Here is a 17143-nt window from a genome sequence, read left to right on the forward strand (position 1 = left end):
TTTTTACCATACAATCAAACTATGTTGAAAAGAAAAGTCTGGAGGTGAAAGCAGCATTGGAGACTATTTACAACAAATTGTAACAGTTCTTATTTAGCTACTATATGAGGTAATAAATTATAAGTTCACTGAAAGAGAGAGAGAGAGGAGATGAGACACTATGAAAGGTCACAAAAAGCAAATGTGAAATTGTTTTTTCATTTAGGAAATGGGAGCAAGTAACAGGGATTGTTTGTTTGTTTCCTTTGGCACCAACACTGAATTTACTGAATATTCTGGTCTTTTCCCTCTAGCCACTACCTCCTTCGTTAGACCACAAGGTATGTCCTTTTGGAAATGTAATGGAATCCAATCAATTTAACTTCATTGATTTCCAAGGACTTTTGAAAATTATAAAACTTGCTATGGAATTCTGACATGCCAGAAGCCACTAGAAAAAGAAGTTTGATGTTCAGAACCTCATCAAGAGGTTCTCCTCATCTTTGGATAGAGACCAAAATGATACTTTCAAGTAAGTAATAATTTCCAATACTAGCTTATTGGGTGAGCTAAAAATGCTTAGTTAAAAAATTATGTTAGAGATTCATTAGTCAGATACTGTAGGCACTGGCTGCATATACTTTTGGTATTATTATGAATATTCAAGAAATTTAATTCATTCTTTTCCTATTTACTCTGAATCCTTTGGCCATTGTTTTAGAGTGTTTTGACAAATTCTCAGTTCTTGAGGGCTCTGGGATAGTTTTGTTTCTTATATGAGTGCAGAAGAGTGTTAGGTGATTAAATAATTACAAAGGACTAAAAATAAACCATAATTTATTTTTTCAGATTTTTAAACATTTTATTAAATTTATTGAGGTGACATTGGTTAATAAAATTATATAGGTTTCAAGTGTACAATCCTATATAATACATCATCTGTATATTACATTGTGTGTTCACCACCCAAAGTTACATCTGTCACCATATATTTGACCCCCTTTACCTTGTCTACCTCCCCCTACCTGCCTTTCTCTCTGGTAACCACCATACTGTTATCTGTGTCTCTGAGTTTTTGTTGGTTTGTCTTGTTTGTTCATTGGTTGCTTTCAGTTTTACATACCACATATGTGTAAAACCATATGGTTCTCAACTTTTTCTATCTGACTTACTTGGCTTAGCATGATGTTCTCAAGATCCATCCTTGTTGTCGCAATGGCACTATTTTATCTTTTCTTATTGTTAGTAGTATTCCATTCTATATATGTACCACATCTTCTTTATCCAATCACATATAAAAGGACACTTCAGTTGTTTCCATGTCTTGGCCACCGTGAATAATGCTGCAGTGAACATAGGGGTACATATATATCTTTATAAATAAATGTTTCCAAAATTTTCAGGTACATACCTAGAAGAGGGATGGCTGGGTCATATGGCACCTCTATTCTTAATTTTTTGAGGAACCTCCATACTGTTTTCCATAGTGGCTGTACCAATTTACATTCTGACCAGCAGTGTATGAGGGTTTCTTTTTCAGATTTTGAATTACAAAATTATTTAAATATCTGTAATCGAAGTGCTATATTACTGTGTAATGAAATTACAATACTGCTTAATGACATTAGGAAACTGCATGCAAAAAAATATTTGTACACAAGGTGGTGATGTTAGCAACCAACTACCGTACTTTTATTCTGCTAAAAACCACAATAAATAACAACAGATTATTTTCCCTGAGTGACCTCCAAAAGATATGTTAAGGTGTTCATATAATGATCATATATAAGAGCACAGAGAACATAAAAAACCTGTCATCACATGTCATTAAAGTAGCAGGGAAAGAAGAGAAAAAGGACAAATCACACACACACACACACACACACAAAGAGAGTTAGAAATTTCTAAAGAATAAAATTATATATACATGTAGTAAGGATTCAAATATTCAGCTTTTAATACATTAGTTTCTATTGACACCTATTTGGATATTTCAGTCCAAAGAGTAAATCCTAAATGTAAAATAGTTTCTGTAGCTCCAATAAAATATTCCCACTTCCCAGAAAGATTTCTTCTGCAAGCCTTTGTCTCACAACCCTCCCCTGCCTTTACACACAGGTTTCCTTGTCCCAGTCCTGACTACAGTGTTGATCCACGGAGAGCAACGTCTTTCCCTCCACTCATGTTTCTTACATAGAAATTCAAGTTTTTAGATTTATATTAGCATCATTCAAAATAATTAAGAAGTGAAGCTGATAATAATGTCACAAACCTTTCTCATGAAATACTGAACTTGTTAGTCTTATCACCAATACTAAAATAAAAATTAACTAATATATGCCAACACAAACCAGTTCGTATGCTTTGTACATTGGTACATTAATAATGACCTCTAAGATACAAGTAATTCATTTTATTATTTAGCCCCAAAATCCAATTATTTATTACAGTAAAGTATATTTATTCTCAGATACTTTTTTTTTTTTAAAGTAAATGCTGGCATCAGCAGGAGCACAGAACTTGTTGGTTACAAGGTTATAAGCTGTGTGCCATGAATCAAGGTAGGCAGATGTGTTTTCAATTTTAAGATTCTTCTCCCAAGATGAAAAGAGCAGCAATTGTTATTTGCAAGCTAGAAAGCAAAATATATGTTCTTGGATTATCTAAGGATGAGTCAGAAACTTAAACCCAAAGAAAAGTAATAAATAATGACAACAGATGTTTGTAAACCTGTGCTCCCCTGTTCAATGTTTCTACGTGTTGGTTTTCCTTGATGTGCTGTCAGCCGCCTCTCACCTGGGAGTAGTGATATCTTATCAAAGCCCAAACAGTTCCTCTTCACAACAGACAGATAATAGTGCCTTTCAATTTATCATACTGGAAGTCTAAAAGAACCATGGGAACGATTGGTCAGGTGACAGCTTGATGGACAGTTTGACAGCCCTTAAAGCATCATGGGAAATGGTTGTCACCTGATTTTCAGAGTGACCAGGGAGATAACCTTCAGAATGACGAGGAAAACAAAAATCTGAATATTTGTATAAGATCCAGTGGCAGCATCAATGTTCACTTAAGTGATAATAGGTATGAATTTAGATGACTCCAAATGTTATTACCAAACCTGAGGGGTTTCTCCAAGTCTAGAAGTGCCCTTCATCTCTTTCGATCACTTTTACATTATTTTTCAAATGTCATTGAAAAATATATACATAATATAGGGCTTTTGATTTTTAAAAGACGATATAAAACATGTTAAGTAGTTAACCACACGCTAAATATATTAGCTGACCATTAATAGTCTCCAGCTTTGAAATCTGCTTTCCTTTTGACAAACTTCTCTACACTTTTTCCTAAATATAGTTTGCACATTATAGTTCTAATTAGAAAGGCTGTCATAAAGAATCATTTTACGCTCTGGACTAATTCAGCCTAATGAAGATCAGTGTAGTCTTGGTGTGAGAAACAAAAGAAGCGAAATCAATTTGAAGATCTTTGGCACAAAAAATGTTTGAATCTGTATTCATTCATTCATATTCGTACAGCCACCAAACATGAATTGAGCACTTCCTACACACAAGGGTCTCTACTGGACATATAAAGATGAGAAAGATAAAACTCCAGCTTGTAACTCACTTACAGTTGGGGAATGAGGATAGAGTTTTAGAATAATAGGAGGTAGCCAAACATCAAGAGATCTGCCCAGATCCACTGCCTTCCAGTTGGTGATGCTTACACATGGTTGTTTACACAGTTGCCTTTTGCATATTTTCTTTTGTATATTGTTTATGCAGTTTAAAATAGCTTTATGGTCTGATCAGAAGAAATTCTGCCTGCCTGAAAATTGAGATTCCAAAGGAAAAAAAAAAAAAGGCACTCAATGTTTATGCATTTATTGAGTGCCTCCCAAATTTAAAGAATAATTCCAGAAACAGTATGGAGGTAAAAGAGACTTGAGATGTCATTGCCATAGTTGAGGGGGGCTTTAGATATCACAAAACTTCAGTCCCTTAGATAGTTTTCCTGCTTTCTTTTTCAGAGCAGACACTCAATAACTTATTTTCAAATATTATCTCACATACAGGAAAGTTGTAAGAATAGTACAAAGGACTCCTTTTCACTCATTATCCAAAATGCATCAATTGTTAAGGTTTTACCACTTTTGTTTTTTATCACTCCTCTCTTTCACATCTTCCCTCTCTCCTTCCTCCCTCTCTTATTTAGCTCTCTATATATTATATTTTTAAATAATTTTAATAGAACAAAATGAGCTTAGATTTATGTCTGATTTATTTCAATACTCCTTCACAAAACCCAGTAACTGCCTTGTATATTATATATATATATATATATATATATATATATATATATATATATATATATACAATATTCAACCTAAGCCTTCTTGGATCTTTTAGATTTGTGTTTATACATAAATATAAAATGTACACTATTATTTGTCTAAAACGTAATATTTTACAAAATACGAATCTTCCCCCAACTATGTCTGATCAATAACTGATTTAGTAAAATAAAGAAGTAATACAATAAAATAAAGAAATTGCAGCAGAAATGTCAAGTGACTTTCCAAAGGAAGTTAAAGATAAAAGCTTCACGTGCTGCTGGCTCTTTGTCTTTCTCTGAGACAAATAGACCAACTATAGATGCTGGACAAAAAGCAAGAATTTAAACAGAAACTGTCTTCCTGAAAAAACACTCTGGCACCGTTGTTGAAACTGGTACCATTCGGCTGCTTGACACTTTTGGGATAACACTCCACTTTCACAAATTTTGATGCGTTGGACTCACATTCCAACATGATTTTCCAAATCTAGTTGTGCCAAAGCAAGACAAGCCAGACAAATTGTGAGAGCCTCCTTAGTGTTTTCCAAGGAACCGAAAAAAGCCAGTAAATAATTTAAATGACTGTGAATAACAAAATGTTCTCCATGTAATTCTTCACAAGAAGACACATTATTTGGGGGGGAAAATGAAGCTGACATTTGCAAATGCAAAACAAAATGCTTTTGAGTGCCATATGCAAATTCAAATAGAGACTGATAAAAACACATTTTGCTTATTTCAAATTGGGAGGGGAAGATGTGGGAGGTGATTTATAATAACTGATACATGGAAAAAGTCCAAATGCTACAGAGCCACTGAATTCTGAATCATTTCTGAATCAGAGCTGTGGTTAAAATGCTCTTACTTTCCTTGTTGAAATAAAGTCATGCAGCATCAGGTCCTAACAGCTCCCAGATGTAGTCCCTAACTCACCTGATATGAATTAAGTTTTATTGTTAACAACTAGTATAGTCCTTTAAGCCAACTAAATAAGCTACATATAAAGCCAGAACCAAAGTCTTATAACATATTTCATAGTAATGCCTCAATTTGTGGTCTGGAATAATAGAATTAATACTAGTGTTGGATTTTCAGTCAAACTACAATTTTCACAGACAGAAATTTTCAGACTAAAAGTTCCACAAAAAAGAAAAAAAGTTCCACAAAAAAGAAAAAAAAATCTATATTAGTTGTCGTAAAACCTTTTTAAAAGTATGACATGCACTTTCCCATTGTAAATTTCAACATATAAAATCAGCTTGACTGTTATGCAGCATTTTTAAGGGCACGAAAGTCTTCAATCTTTGGCTAATGTGAGTTACGTGAATCATGGACTTTTTAAATACCATGCGTACTTAGGGTTATAAAATTGGTGATCTTTTACCTCAAAACATGTAAGGACCACTGTTTGGACTCTTCTGCTGAGATACAACAGGGTCTCTGGTGTGAAACCCAAAGAAAACCTTGATTCCTATGACCCAAATTAGAGAAGTAAAGTTATTTCCGTGATCTATTTCTTCTTCCAAGGTAAAGGATGCTTCCAGTGTGGGAAATTCTGGATTCATTTTCCCTTATTTTTCTGACTATGTTTCTGTAGATTTGGTAGATCTTGTTATTCAAAACACAGAGAATTTTCCTTTCGATACCTTATTTTATAGAGACTTTTTTTGTTGTTATTTATTTATTTTTAATGATAAAAAAACATTTAGCTTGCACACTTACAAAATAGCTTAAGGTTTTAAAATCTCTTAAGTTCACTATATTTGTTCTGTACCTTTCCAGTAAGCTGGAGGCTTGTCAGAGAAGTGAGTCAATGAGTATGTTGATGGTTTGTTTTTTTAAAAAAGGTATTTAGAAAAGCTGTCTAATTTTCTAAATCTAGAAAGTAACCACTGAAGAATCGTACGTAAAGTTACCCTGTTGTTTTGGCTTTTACAACTTCTTTACAGCTAAAAATGTTTGATTTTTTTGTTTTTTCAATAAAAATGTAAAAATGCAGGAAGTGAGGGAGATATGATAGCATACCTCACTAATACTATTTTAAACATTTAGTATTGAATTATTTAAGGTGTATATTTACATTCATAAGACTGCTTTCAATGTAGATAGGAAATTGATTCTAGCTTTCTGTGAACTACTTCTCAGAGTTCTGATTTGTGATTATTCAGAGATTTATGATAAACTTTCTGAACTTCGTCGCATATGCTGAATAATCCGAAGGACTATAAAAATGGCACCTTACGTGGTTCAACGGTCACTTCTACCTAGTTCATTCTCATAAATTCTTTTTTTTGAAAGATGTAAGAAGAAAACACATGAAATTAGGTTTAAACTAATTCTTAGAATGCAAGTGGTGTTAGTACCTACATTAGTACATTTATTTTTCTGGGCTGTAACTATATGGAATGAAGAAAACCTGAAGTGGGAAGTGAAATTATTGCTCAAATAAGTGATTATTTTGTCTACATTTTATCAAATTAACAGTTTGACTTCTTTCACTGCCTATGCATAATTGGCAGTTGTGTTGGAATTTTATAGGTGCAGCCACAGTGTTTTAACAGTCAAGGAACAATGCTTCCCGTTACTTATTCCATAGGGCACTTTAAACCCACCATTTTCTTTCTAGCTTTATAGTTAATAGGGAACAAATGAACATCATTACTTCCCACCCTGGTAATGTTCCTTATCTATTATATTGGAAATTTGCTCTCTCAGTCAAAAAAGGCTTAATTCTTTATTTCTTTCTGTCAGCATCTTAGGAAAGTTACTTACAGTTCTATGAGACTCAGTTTTCTCTCCTATAAAATGGAAATAATTATCCTTACCTCTTAGAGTTGTTATGAAAATTGGAGATTACTACACGTAACTGCATAGTACCTCCTATATATAACACAGTCTGCTCCCAGTAAGAGCTAATTCCCTTCTCCCTGATTAGTATTGCAATCCTTATTAATTGACTTGTGCCAAAAGACAGGCTGGCTATTCAAAGACAATTCAAGAAAAATTTTGCAAAAGGCTTGAACAAGCACTTCACAAAAGAAAATTTAAAAACGACCAATAAGCATATTAAAAGAGGTTCAACATCATTAGTAATCAGGAAGTACAATTTAAAACATTAATGAGATATCATTTCATACCCACTAAATGGCTAAAATAAAAACATTTGACGATTCCCAAATTGTGAGTTGGTAAGGGTGTAGAGCAACTGGTGCTATTATGAAAATAGTTTAAATTTCTTTTTGTGTTAAATTCTGCTTAAAATGATTTGATTTACACGATAAATTTTTAGAAAATATTTATTCATTCATGCACTTATCCAACAATTATGTGTTTAGAATTCATGATAGGTAAAACTTGCAAACTTAAGCCTTGACGAGTTAGCCACCATATAGCAAGTGTTATTTACCATAGTTTTTGGATTCCCAAACACATGAATTATCTTACTACTAATTTCAAAATAAATCTGACAACTGATTGTTCTCAAAAAACAAAGAAAAAAGAGGTTATTCAGTTTTAAATTAACCTCTTTTCCTCAATTACACTGAACTATAAACCAGTGTCAGCAGATACAAATCTTTCTTCTGGATTGATTCAATAAAAAGGATTCGGCACAAAAATAATTCTAAATCATGACTGAACACTGACAATGCTCTGAAAACACAGTCCTTCCCAAAGACAGGGGAAAAAAATTCTTTGCCTACCTTACTAAAAGCCAATTCTCCATAAATATTATTCCCTACAATTTCATGAAGGAATAGTAGAATATTTGAATTATGTTGTCCGGCACATTTATATAGCTATCTTAAAACCTCAAAAGATATTCACAGTATTATTCACATTTTGTTACTATGAAGTCAAGGAGGGAACTATCCTCAAAACAATAATAATATAGCACATACTTATTCAGTGATAGTCATTGTGCTCAAGTCCTTAACATGGATTATCTCATTTAATCCTCACAACACTACTGAGGTAGGTATTATTATTATTATTATTGTTATTATATAATTGTTATTATTGGTCATGGAGAGAGTAAACAGCCTGGTCAAGGTTATTTATAGTCCATAAGTTTGGGGTTTGAAATTCCAAATGATTTACACAAAACTCATTATGCTTATTTGTACATGAGCTTTTAAAAAAAGAAAGCAGTCCTTTTATTCTTAAGAAAAAATATGATATAATTATTTCTTTAGTTTTTGTCTCTTAGGCAATAATAAAATCTAATCCTAAATATTCACAACATTCATTTAGACTTTGGTTGTCAATTATGTCAGAAACACTTTACATTCTTAAATATTATTTAAGACCCCAAAGAGTTTTATTTATGTCAGTTATACCTATCAATATTTATTATATTAGAAATTAAAAGTGAGAAACATAAATATTTAACGATTTATTTAAAAATAAAGATAAAGAACCCATTATATGTGACTAGAACTAATATATTTTATTGACAAATAACTACAGTTATTTCATGAAAAAAGTGGCATTACTTTACATTTTTTCAAATCCTGTAATATCTGACTTAGTAGAAGACAGCTGAATGCTCATAGCTGCTTCTGCACTCAATCCATTGTGACTTTAAAGTATATCAAGAAAATCTGGCCTCTTGCAAAGTGTAGTTGGAAAAGGAGGGTGTGTTTCAACAGCCTTTCAGATAATTATGGATATTATTCTTTTGTACATTGTTATATTACAATCCATTGTTCATTTGAAACTTTGAATGGACCTTTTACCTTGCATGGTTTGGAAATACCATATTAGTCTTTTGGAAAATATCAGTTCACTTCAAATGCCCAACACATTTATATAGATATCTTAAAACCTCCAAAGATATACAAGGTGTCATTCACACCTAGACGTTGACACATTTCATTATTCAATATTTAAAAATCAAACCATATTGATTAATATCATCACTGATCTCATCAGAAAGTCAGCTTGCAACTCAAACAACCACAATAGTGCTTTCCTGGAGACAACCATCTTGCTTCATTCAGTACACAGCAGAAATGCTCTACGTAGTTCCCATTTTGTAACACAGAATATTAAAAAAGACAAGTACTCAAGGGACAAGATTTAATAAAATTTATAACTTTTACTGTTTAATCAAGAAAATTCGTAAGTGAAACTGGCTTTTTCTTTTTTTAGTTGTAAGTGTGTAGAAGTGAAGGATATAGTAATATAGTTTAGTGCCACTGTCTTAAGTCACCATCAGTTTAAACACCATTGTTTGTGCACAATCAGTGCAAAATGCCAGCACAGTGAAAAAGAAAGTAACATCTTTGTATTATCATTAAAATTGTTTTGACTTCATGGACCCTTTGAAAGTGGCTCAGGAACCCCAGGGGTCTGCAGACCACACTTTTAGAACCATTGATTTAAAGTTATACTCTCCTATGAATCAAGTATTCCCTAGGTGATTCTGGAAGAGGAATTAAAATGGGATAGAGAAGTTTCACGCAAAAAATCTTTAATTCCTTTGATTCTTGGTTCTCCTTGTTATACTATATAAGTTAAACAAAATTAGGCCTTTCACATGCTATAAAACTAAATTCATTTCTTTTTAATTGCTTGTCTGGATTATTATGGTCTCATGTCTATGCCTATAAGTTATTACACTGTTTTGAAAGTTTTTTTGAGCAATTTGTTAGGAGGAAGAGAGAATAAACATGTTATAAGATTTTCCCAGTCTGTAAATTAGTTACTGTGTATAAACTGCTCAGCAGGTAAAGCCATTCAGGTCAATAGGGTATCTTTTACTAATCAACCTCTACATTAATTTACTAATTTCTCTGTACCTCCCAAAGTGAGAACTCTATTTAGATGTATTATTTGTGTTTCCTAATTTGAATAGATTGTGAATATATTATGGTGTAATTGAAGATTCACAGATTGTGCATATTAGATCTTTTCCATAATGATTCAAGAGTGAAATAATATATGCTGTTTAGAAGTCAATTGTCATGGATAAATGATAGGAGCTGGCCCTAAATTGAACCTGAGGTGAATTCCTTTAGTCAGGGCCATTGTAAACTATTTAATTCTGAAAATAGATTTTAAATCGTATCCCAACTAATCTTTTATGAATAAAGGTTAAAGACTTAATCCAGTGATTGTATAAATCCATAACGTCTAACACATTGCATGTTTATTTCACTCTATTGTCCAAATCAGTTCAAATAGGTGCTTACATAAGAAGGGTTGTTGCTTATATATAAGATACCTTGTGATCTGTAAACGCTTTGTATTAGAGTCATTTTAGGTTTTGAATATGTCGCTAGTTTATTGTTTTCTTCCTTTTTCTGGTTGTAATCTAATAGTAAAACACAGTAGAGACCTTTTGCCAAATTTTTTACTTTGTATCACAACATTTTAAATAACTATTTTGAGTTCTATTTTTGAGTAAAAATAGAACTAAAATATTTATCACAGGAATGGTGGAGGTGGGGGTAGAGTTAAGTGGGTGTGTTCTCCTTGAGCTTTCAAGTGTCACCTGCCATTTTCTCTACTTAGGCAGCGCTAATCAGGGATCCACATCTAGGCTTTCAGATTTTCCTCTTTCCTGGTATGCCAACACCCCAAACCCTTCTATCTTCCTCTTTAAATACTACTAATTCTTCAAGGTTCTTTTTTAAAAAACCTAGTGATTGTAGGGATACCATACTTCTTCCTCTTGAGTATTTACAGTCTATGGGTATTTCTTATATTCCTTCAGCATTTTCTCTAGCTTATTACTACCATAGTGCTCAGTTCTTAATAGGCACCTAAGGAAAATTGTTATGACCAAATATAAACTGTCAGAAAAAAATGAATGAAAGTTCGTTCCTTAGAAGAATTTTTTTTTTCCAAATGATTTAACATGTATTATGATTTTGGAAAATCACCACAAATTTAGCTATGGACACAATGAAAAGTTCCAAAAAAACCAGTTTCCCTAAAGAACTTATACATTGATTTATCCTCTAAGCACTGAATAATTTTGAGCATTGGGTTCTTGCAAAACAAAGAGTAAAATGTTCGCATAAGCCTGGACAATATTTCTAGTAAAGAGGAAAATAAACAATGTTGTCTGCCTTGTTTTCTCATAAGACCATGTATTTAAAAGAATAAAGCAAGTCTGACAGGTTTGGAAAAGAAAGTGAGATTGAAACTCAGCCCAGTCCAGGTCTGTGGGCTTGAGATTCACAAAGGAGTTGGGACTCATACCTGGAACAAGAACTAAAAGGATCTGTTTCTGTTGAAATATGAACCTGAATAAGGCTACCATAATATCATCACTTTCTTAACTGTGTGATTAGATTTTTAACAGAAATAGGAACTAAAATGTTGGAAGACAGTTTCCATTATTTAGATGTATTGTAAACTTAGAAAGGCCAAAACCAAAAAATTTAATATATAAAACAAAAAAAATTAATATAGAAAATGAATAGGAAACCTAGAAAACAGAAGTTTTAAAGGAGTCATATTTGCAGAAGAAACAAAAATATACTTTTAAATTTCTAAGTAGTTTTATGACAATCTTCACAGGAAAACTACATAACTTATATGAAGAAAAATAAAATATATTGTTAAAAGATATATTAAAAGACTCTAATAAATGTACAGCTATAGCATATTCATGATTATGAAAACTAAGCACTATGAAGAGAATAACTTTTGCCAAATAATTTATACATGTAATGTTATTACAAATTGGGGTGTGGGATCCTAATATGAACTGGAGGACTAAACAAGCAAAATGCAAAGAAACGTTTGAAAAAGAAATGTGTTAGAGGTAAGGTACCCTATTATTTTTTTAAACTTATTTAAGCTACAATAATAAAAAAGGTAGTGCTGGAATGATAATTAAACATTAGAATAGAATAACTCATACACACATATGCATATAGATTTAATTTTCTACTCCATTTAGTTTCTACTATATATAAAACAATTTAATATGTGAAAAATAACGTATAACATAACTAGTTCATGAAGAAGGAAAGGATTATTCAACAAATAAGAGTGGAAAAATAACTAAGGGTTTCAAAAATTGCCAATTAAGATGGTCCCTTAATACTACATGCACAAATAAAACGTATATGCTGTGAGAAGAGCTAAAAGGAAAAAGCTATTATGGGAAATCCGAAATTTTGTAATGGGAAGATTCTAAATATTATTCACCTATTCAAAGAGTATCCATTAGATTTTAAATCCCAATCGTTTTTGCCGTGTATGCATCGTTGTCTCCCTCACAACGCGCTAAGCTTTCAACACTGTAAGTGTGCAATGTACTTTTTAATAAGTAGTTGATAAATTTATTCTTTCACTTACTCATTCAAGTAGTATTAATTAAAAATATTTGCCACATTCACTTTTTAAGGTATACTTTTTTCCCTCTAAAAATAGTACATTTTGATCCATCTTTTTATATGTAACACAAATAAGTTGTATCTGTTTTACTTGAACTGTATTTTCCTATAAAAATAAAAGCAATAACAACATCTAAAAACTGAAAACAATCTCATGCCTTTAGCTTTTGGATCATACTGTGCTTTTTATGAATGGAGCAGTTGGGTAAATCAGGCTTTCCGATAAGAGAAACCTGAAGAGTAGAGACTTTCAATGACTTTCTTCATGCCGTAATTCAAATACACTAGTTTGAACTTCAATTTCCCAGCACGATGACTTTGGTCATGGATAATTTGTAACCAAAGTCTCCATACTGGAATTGGTCTCATTTCAGGTTGAAAGTAAGATTTATGTGAGAACAGCAAGATTATGGTCAAAATAATCTTTCAGAAGTCAAGAGATAACCTGATCTCAAGAGAAAAATACTGTCCAGTGATCACATGTTCTAAAATAAGGGTCTTGCTCCTAATCTCACTTTTCTATTATGGAAACTGTAAAAATATGATAAAATAGAAGCTATTACTTGAGTTCAGGGAAAATTGAAGGTATTTTATTTAAATGTTGCTCTTTCCCCCAGTGTGCTATTTGTTGTTGATTTTTTTAACATGATATAATTTCATGGTATTTTGATAGAATTTTTATACCTAAAAGAAATCTTAATGTAATTTGTATTATTGACCTGAAAGTTCACAGGCAACATTAGCAAATAGTGAGAAATATCTGAGTAAAATTTTATTATTTATGACAAAGATATCGCTATCATTTCTAGACATGTTAGTCAATTGTGCTAAAAATGCACTCTTCAGTGCTTTAGAGATTGTGTTTATTTCTTCATGTCAGTCTCCTGTCCTTTTAGAAACCTTACATCTGTATAACTGATATTTTTCTGTTCGAGTAAGGATTACATTTTTTTCTTCCTTCTTCTAGAGGATTGCCTAATTCTCTTCCAGTTTCATGAACCTGTGACTCCTTAGTAAAGTTGAATCTGATATAATTTCTTATAGATGCTCATGTATTACTTTGAATTCCCAGACACATTTATGAAAAAAGAGTTGGTGATATGTACTATCATCTTGTAGCAAGCACTTGCTGTCATGTAGTCTATTTTGCTGAACATTTTAGGGCCTGTAGTGCTCTATTAAAAGCTGGTGATTTTTTGATAGATCGAGAGACAGACTGAGTAATATAGACAGTTTGATGGATAGGTAGATGGATGGATGGATGGATGGATGGATGGATGGATGGATGGATGGTCAGGGAAATGGATATATATTGTTTGGTCTCTTCCTGATGAGGTCAAAGCCTTAAATTAGTTTCCTTCCTAAGTCTTTGTGTCACAGACATCATTTGTTTAGTTGAGTGCTTCCACAGAAGTCTGTTCAATACTACTGTTGTTTTATGAATGGCCTGCTGAGAACCTCTGAAACCATGCCAGAGGTTCAGTCAACTTAGATTATCACCCATGAAGATTCTTCCAAACTTTCGTTGTTAGTATTACTGCTGAATCTTACGTTTCTTCTCCCTCAGAGCAGTGGTGAACAAATCAAGTAAGATAATATAACTCTTTGTTCTTTTTTCTGAAATGAGCTAAAGAACATTTTCCCATATTGTATTTTGAAAATTATGTAAGGAATAAATAGGTCTTTTAAAACAAATATTGATGGTTTGTTAAACAAAATGAAAATTGCTTTATTTTAAAAACTAATTTATCTTGTGTAATCAAAAGAATGAACAAGGAATGATTTATAGAAATAGACTTATTTTTCTGTGCAAAAATTTCGTAAACATTTAAGTCTTTTTAAAAGAAAAATCTAAAATCAAGAGGTAGCACTGCAAGTGATTAACAGCCCTTTGTTATATATGCCCCCACTAAATTAAACACATCATTTTACCTCTACTTCCTCTCTGCAAACTGGGAATAAATTTAGCCACTTGGCATTAAGGTCTTTCAAAGTTGGCATTAGTGATCATTCTAAACTATTCCCAGAACCAATGAGGTTACACAAGCTAATAAAACATTCCTTGACATTATATCCGTTATGATTTATCTTTCTCAGAGATGGACATCAAATAATCTTGGATCAAGGATATTTAGGATGACATTAGATGCTGAAAGACAATATGAGAATAAAGAGATGGCCATTTTCACAGTAATATAGGATCTATGTCTAAAAATAATTTCTAAGTCTTGGCCATCGACATGGGCAATATATCCAGTGCTTCAACATCTCCAGGGCACAAGTCTCCGTGGTGTGCTTTTTCATTGGGGAAATGTAATATACATGCAAAACACATTCATCCAATAATGATTTTAATAGATAGAGAGCATCACAGAAGGCTGAAAAACATAATGAGAATACTTTGGCCATCAAGAGGTTGAGAAACCAGAATTTATCACAATACAAGATAGTTTATAATATCAATGCCATTCAATAAAGGCCTTTCCTGAATATAAAATGGAACTGACATGTTAGAAAGACATGTCAGTGTTCATTCTACCCACCCAGAAGTATCTAGGTACCATGAATACAATAGCAGCAACTGGACACCTCAATTTAATAAAGTTGTGTGATGGGATCTTTGAAGTCTTCTGGCATAGTTCAAAGCAGTGAGAAAGAATGGACCTAACATTTGATGAACAGCTACAATAAACAGGCACTATGAAGACGATTTTGACAATGTGAATCCGGTGAATGTTTAAAATACTCCTCACAAAGCAGACTGTCTATTCCCATTTCACAAGTGGGAAAGAAACTGAGTCTCAGAGAGGCTAAGTGACTTTCTTAAGCTTATATAGCCAGGATATATAGAGGACTTGTTCTTTTGGTTATGTTTGATGCATTCTAGGTGCTATAGAGGACTACAGAGACATACAAAATATTTTCCCTTTCATTAAATTATTTGCAAGTTGGTGAGGTGTATATAGACATACATACAAATGTTAATAACACTGGGATAAAAAGAATGAGAAACACAAAATTTGAAAGAGTGGTTACTCTTTTCTGAGGAAAGAGAGGAATTCGGGAAGGACACTCCACTTCTTAAGTAGAGAGAAAGGTACGTAGGTTCTTGTTTTATTCATATATATATATATATATACATACACACACACACATACATATATTCATACACACACATATATGGGTATATATCCATATACATGGATATATATTACATTTATGTGTACAAAACAATATAATATATATTTTTTGTTTTCTTTGTATAAAATAAGGGACTTCATGTTTTAAAAACATTGTTACAAATAGCTAACCTGTATGTGGTTTACAGCTACAGTACCTACTAGTGGAAAAGTCCAAAATATAATTTATATATCAATCTGATGTTATGTGATTTGGAAGAAAATAGTTTTCATGTCCACATAGAATCGATGGGCTCAGTGTCAGCATAAGCAATTTGATAACTGGTGAAACTAAGAAATGCTTAGAGGCAATTAAGCACTTTATCCTCAAACCACTTTTGGGTTATTACCTATTTGTGACAGCTGTTACTACCATAAGATAAGAATATGATGAAATGGCGAATAATGTGATATAATAACTTCCTCCTTCATAATTCGAGATATTCACCAGCCACACTGTAAATCCCTATGTTCCCCATAGCAGGTATCACAAGCCTTAAACATAGTAGACACACACCTGAGGGCTTAATTTAAAATGACTAACATTAATGCATACTTACCAGTAAGCTAATTTTCATATACTGTTTTTTATCTTCACATCCACCCTGAAAGGTAGGGGAACTTTTTCTATTTTCAATGTACAGAAACTGTGGCCCAGAGAGATTCAATATTTTGCTTAAGGTCACAGGCGTAGTACACAGCAGAAACAGTACTTGAACCCTGGACTGTCCCACCTGACAATCACCTAATGGCAAGTAACACTAATCCTCACAACCACCTTGTGCGGTGTGTTCTATTGTCATCCTAAACTTACAGATAGGGAAACTGAGGCACGTAGAGATTGTCACATGTCCATAGTCACACACTTCACTTGGACTCGGGGAGACTTAAGTGGGAAGGAGATTGGACCAGATGTCATGTCCTCAGACCTGGGTTTGTGACAACCACTGAGATAGAAGAGAATGACTATCTCACCAGACCTATCCAAGGCAGACCAAGATAGAAGCCTCACTGAAAGACGAACCCTATTCTCTGGATGTGAGTGGCCTGAGACTGGCAAAAACACCCTCTTCCCTTTGGCCTCTTAAGATCCTCTTATGAGTGTACAGAATCTCCCATGTAGCCAGAACACCAAAATCCACAGCAATATACACTTAACACTTGGGTCCAGTGCCCCCTTAAAGTGAGACCAAAATGCCCCCAAAATTATCTCTATTCCTCCTCTCCTACTCATAACCAGGCTGCTAACATCCAAGTTTATTGTTAAAAGAATCCTTAACAGAAATATTG

General features: G+C 32.9%; 1 long non-coding RNA gene across 19 annotated transcripts in view; it reads left to right on the plus strand.

Moving 5' to 3' along the window:
- LOC109450257 (uncharacterized) overlaps positions 1 to 17143 on the plus strand; it is a 626489-nt gene that overhangs the window by 439128 nt on the left and 170218 nt on the right. For 13 of the 19 annotated variants that reach the window (XR_016019848.1, XR_016019845.1, XR_012494921.2 and 10 more), the window contains exon 3: positions 294 to 511. The exons of the other annotated variants lie outside the window; for them this stretch is intronic. This is a non-coding gene — a long non-coding RNA (uncharacterized LOC109450257). The remainder of the gene's footprint in view (positions 1 to 293; positions 512 to 17143) is intronic. 19 annotated transcript variants of the gene reach the window in all.

This window comes from Rhinolophus sinicus, chromosome 17 (assembly GCF_057876585.1).
Source record: "Rhinolophus sinicus isolate RSI-liver-muscle chromosome 17, RSI-T2T, whole genome shotgun sequence".
Taxonomy (NCBI): Eukaryota; Metazoa; Chordata; class Mammalia; order Chiroptera; family Rhinolophidae; genus Rhinolophus; species Rhinolophus sinicus.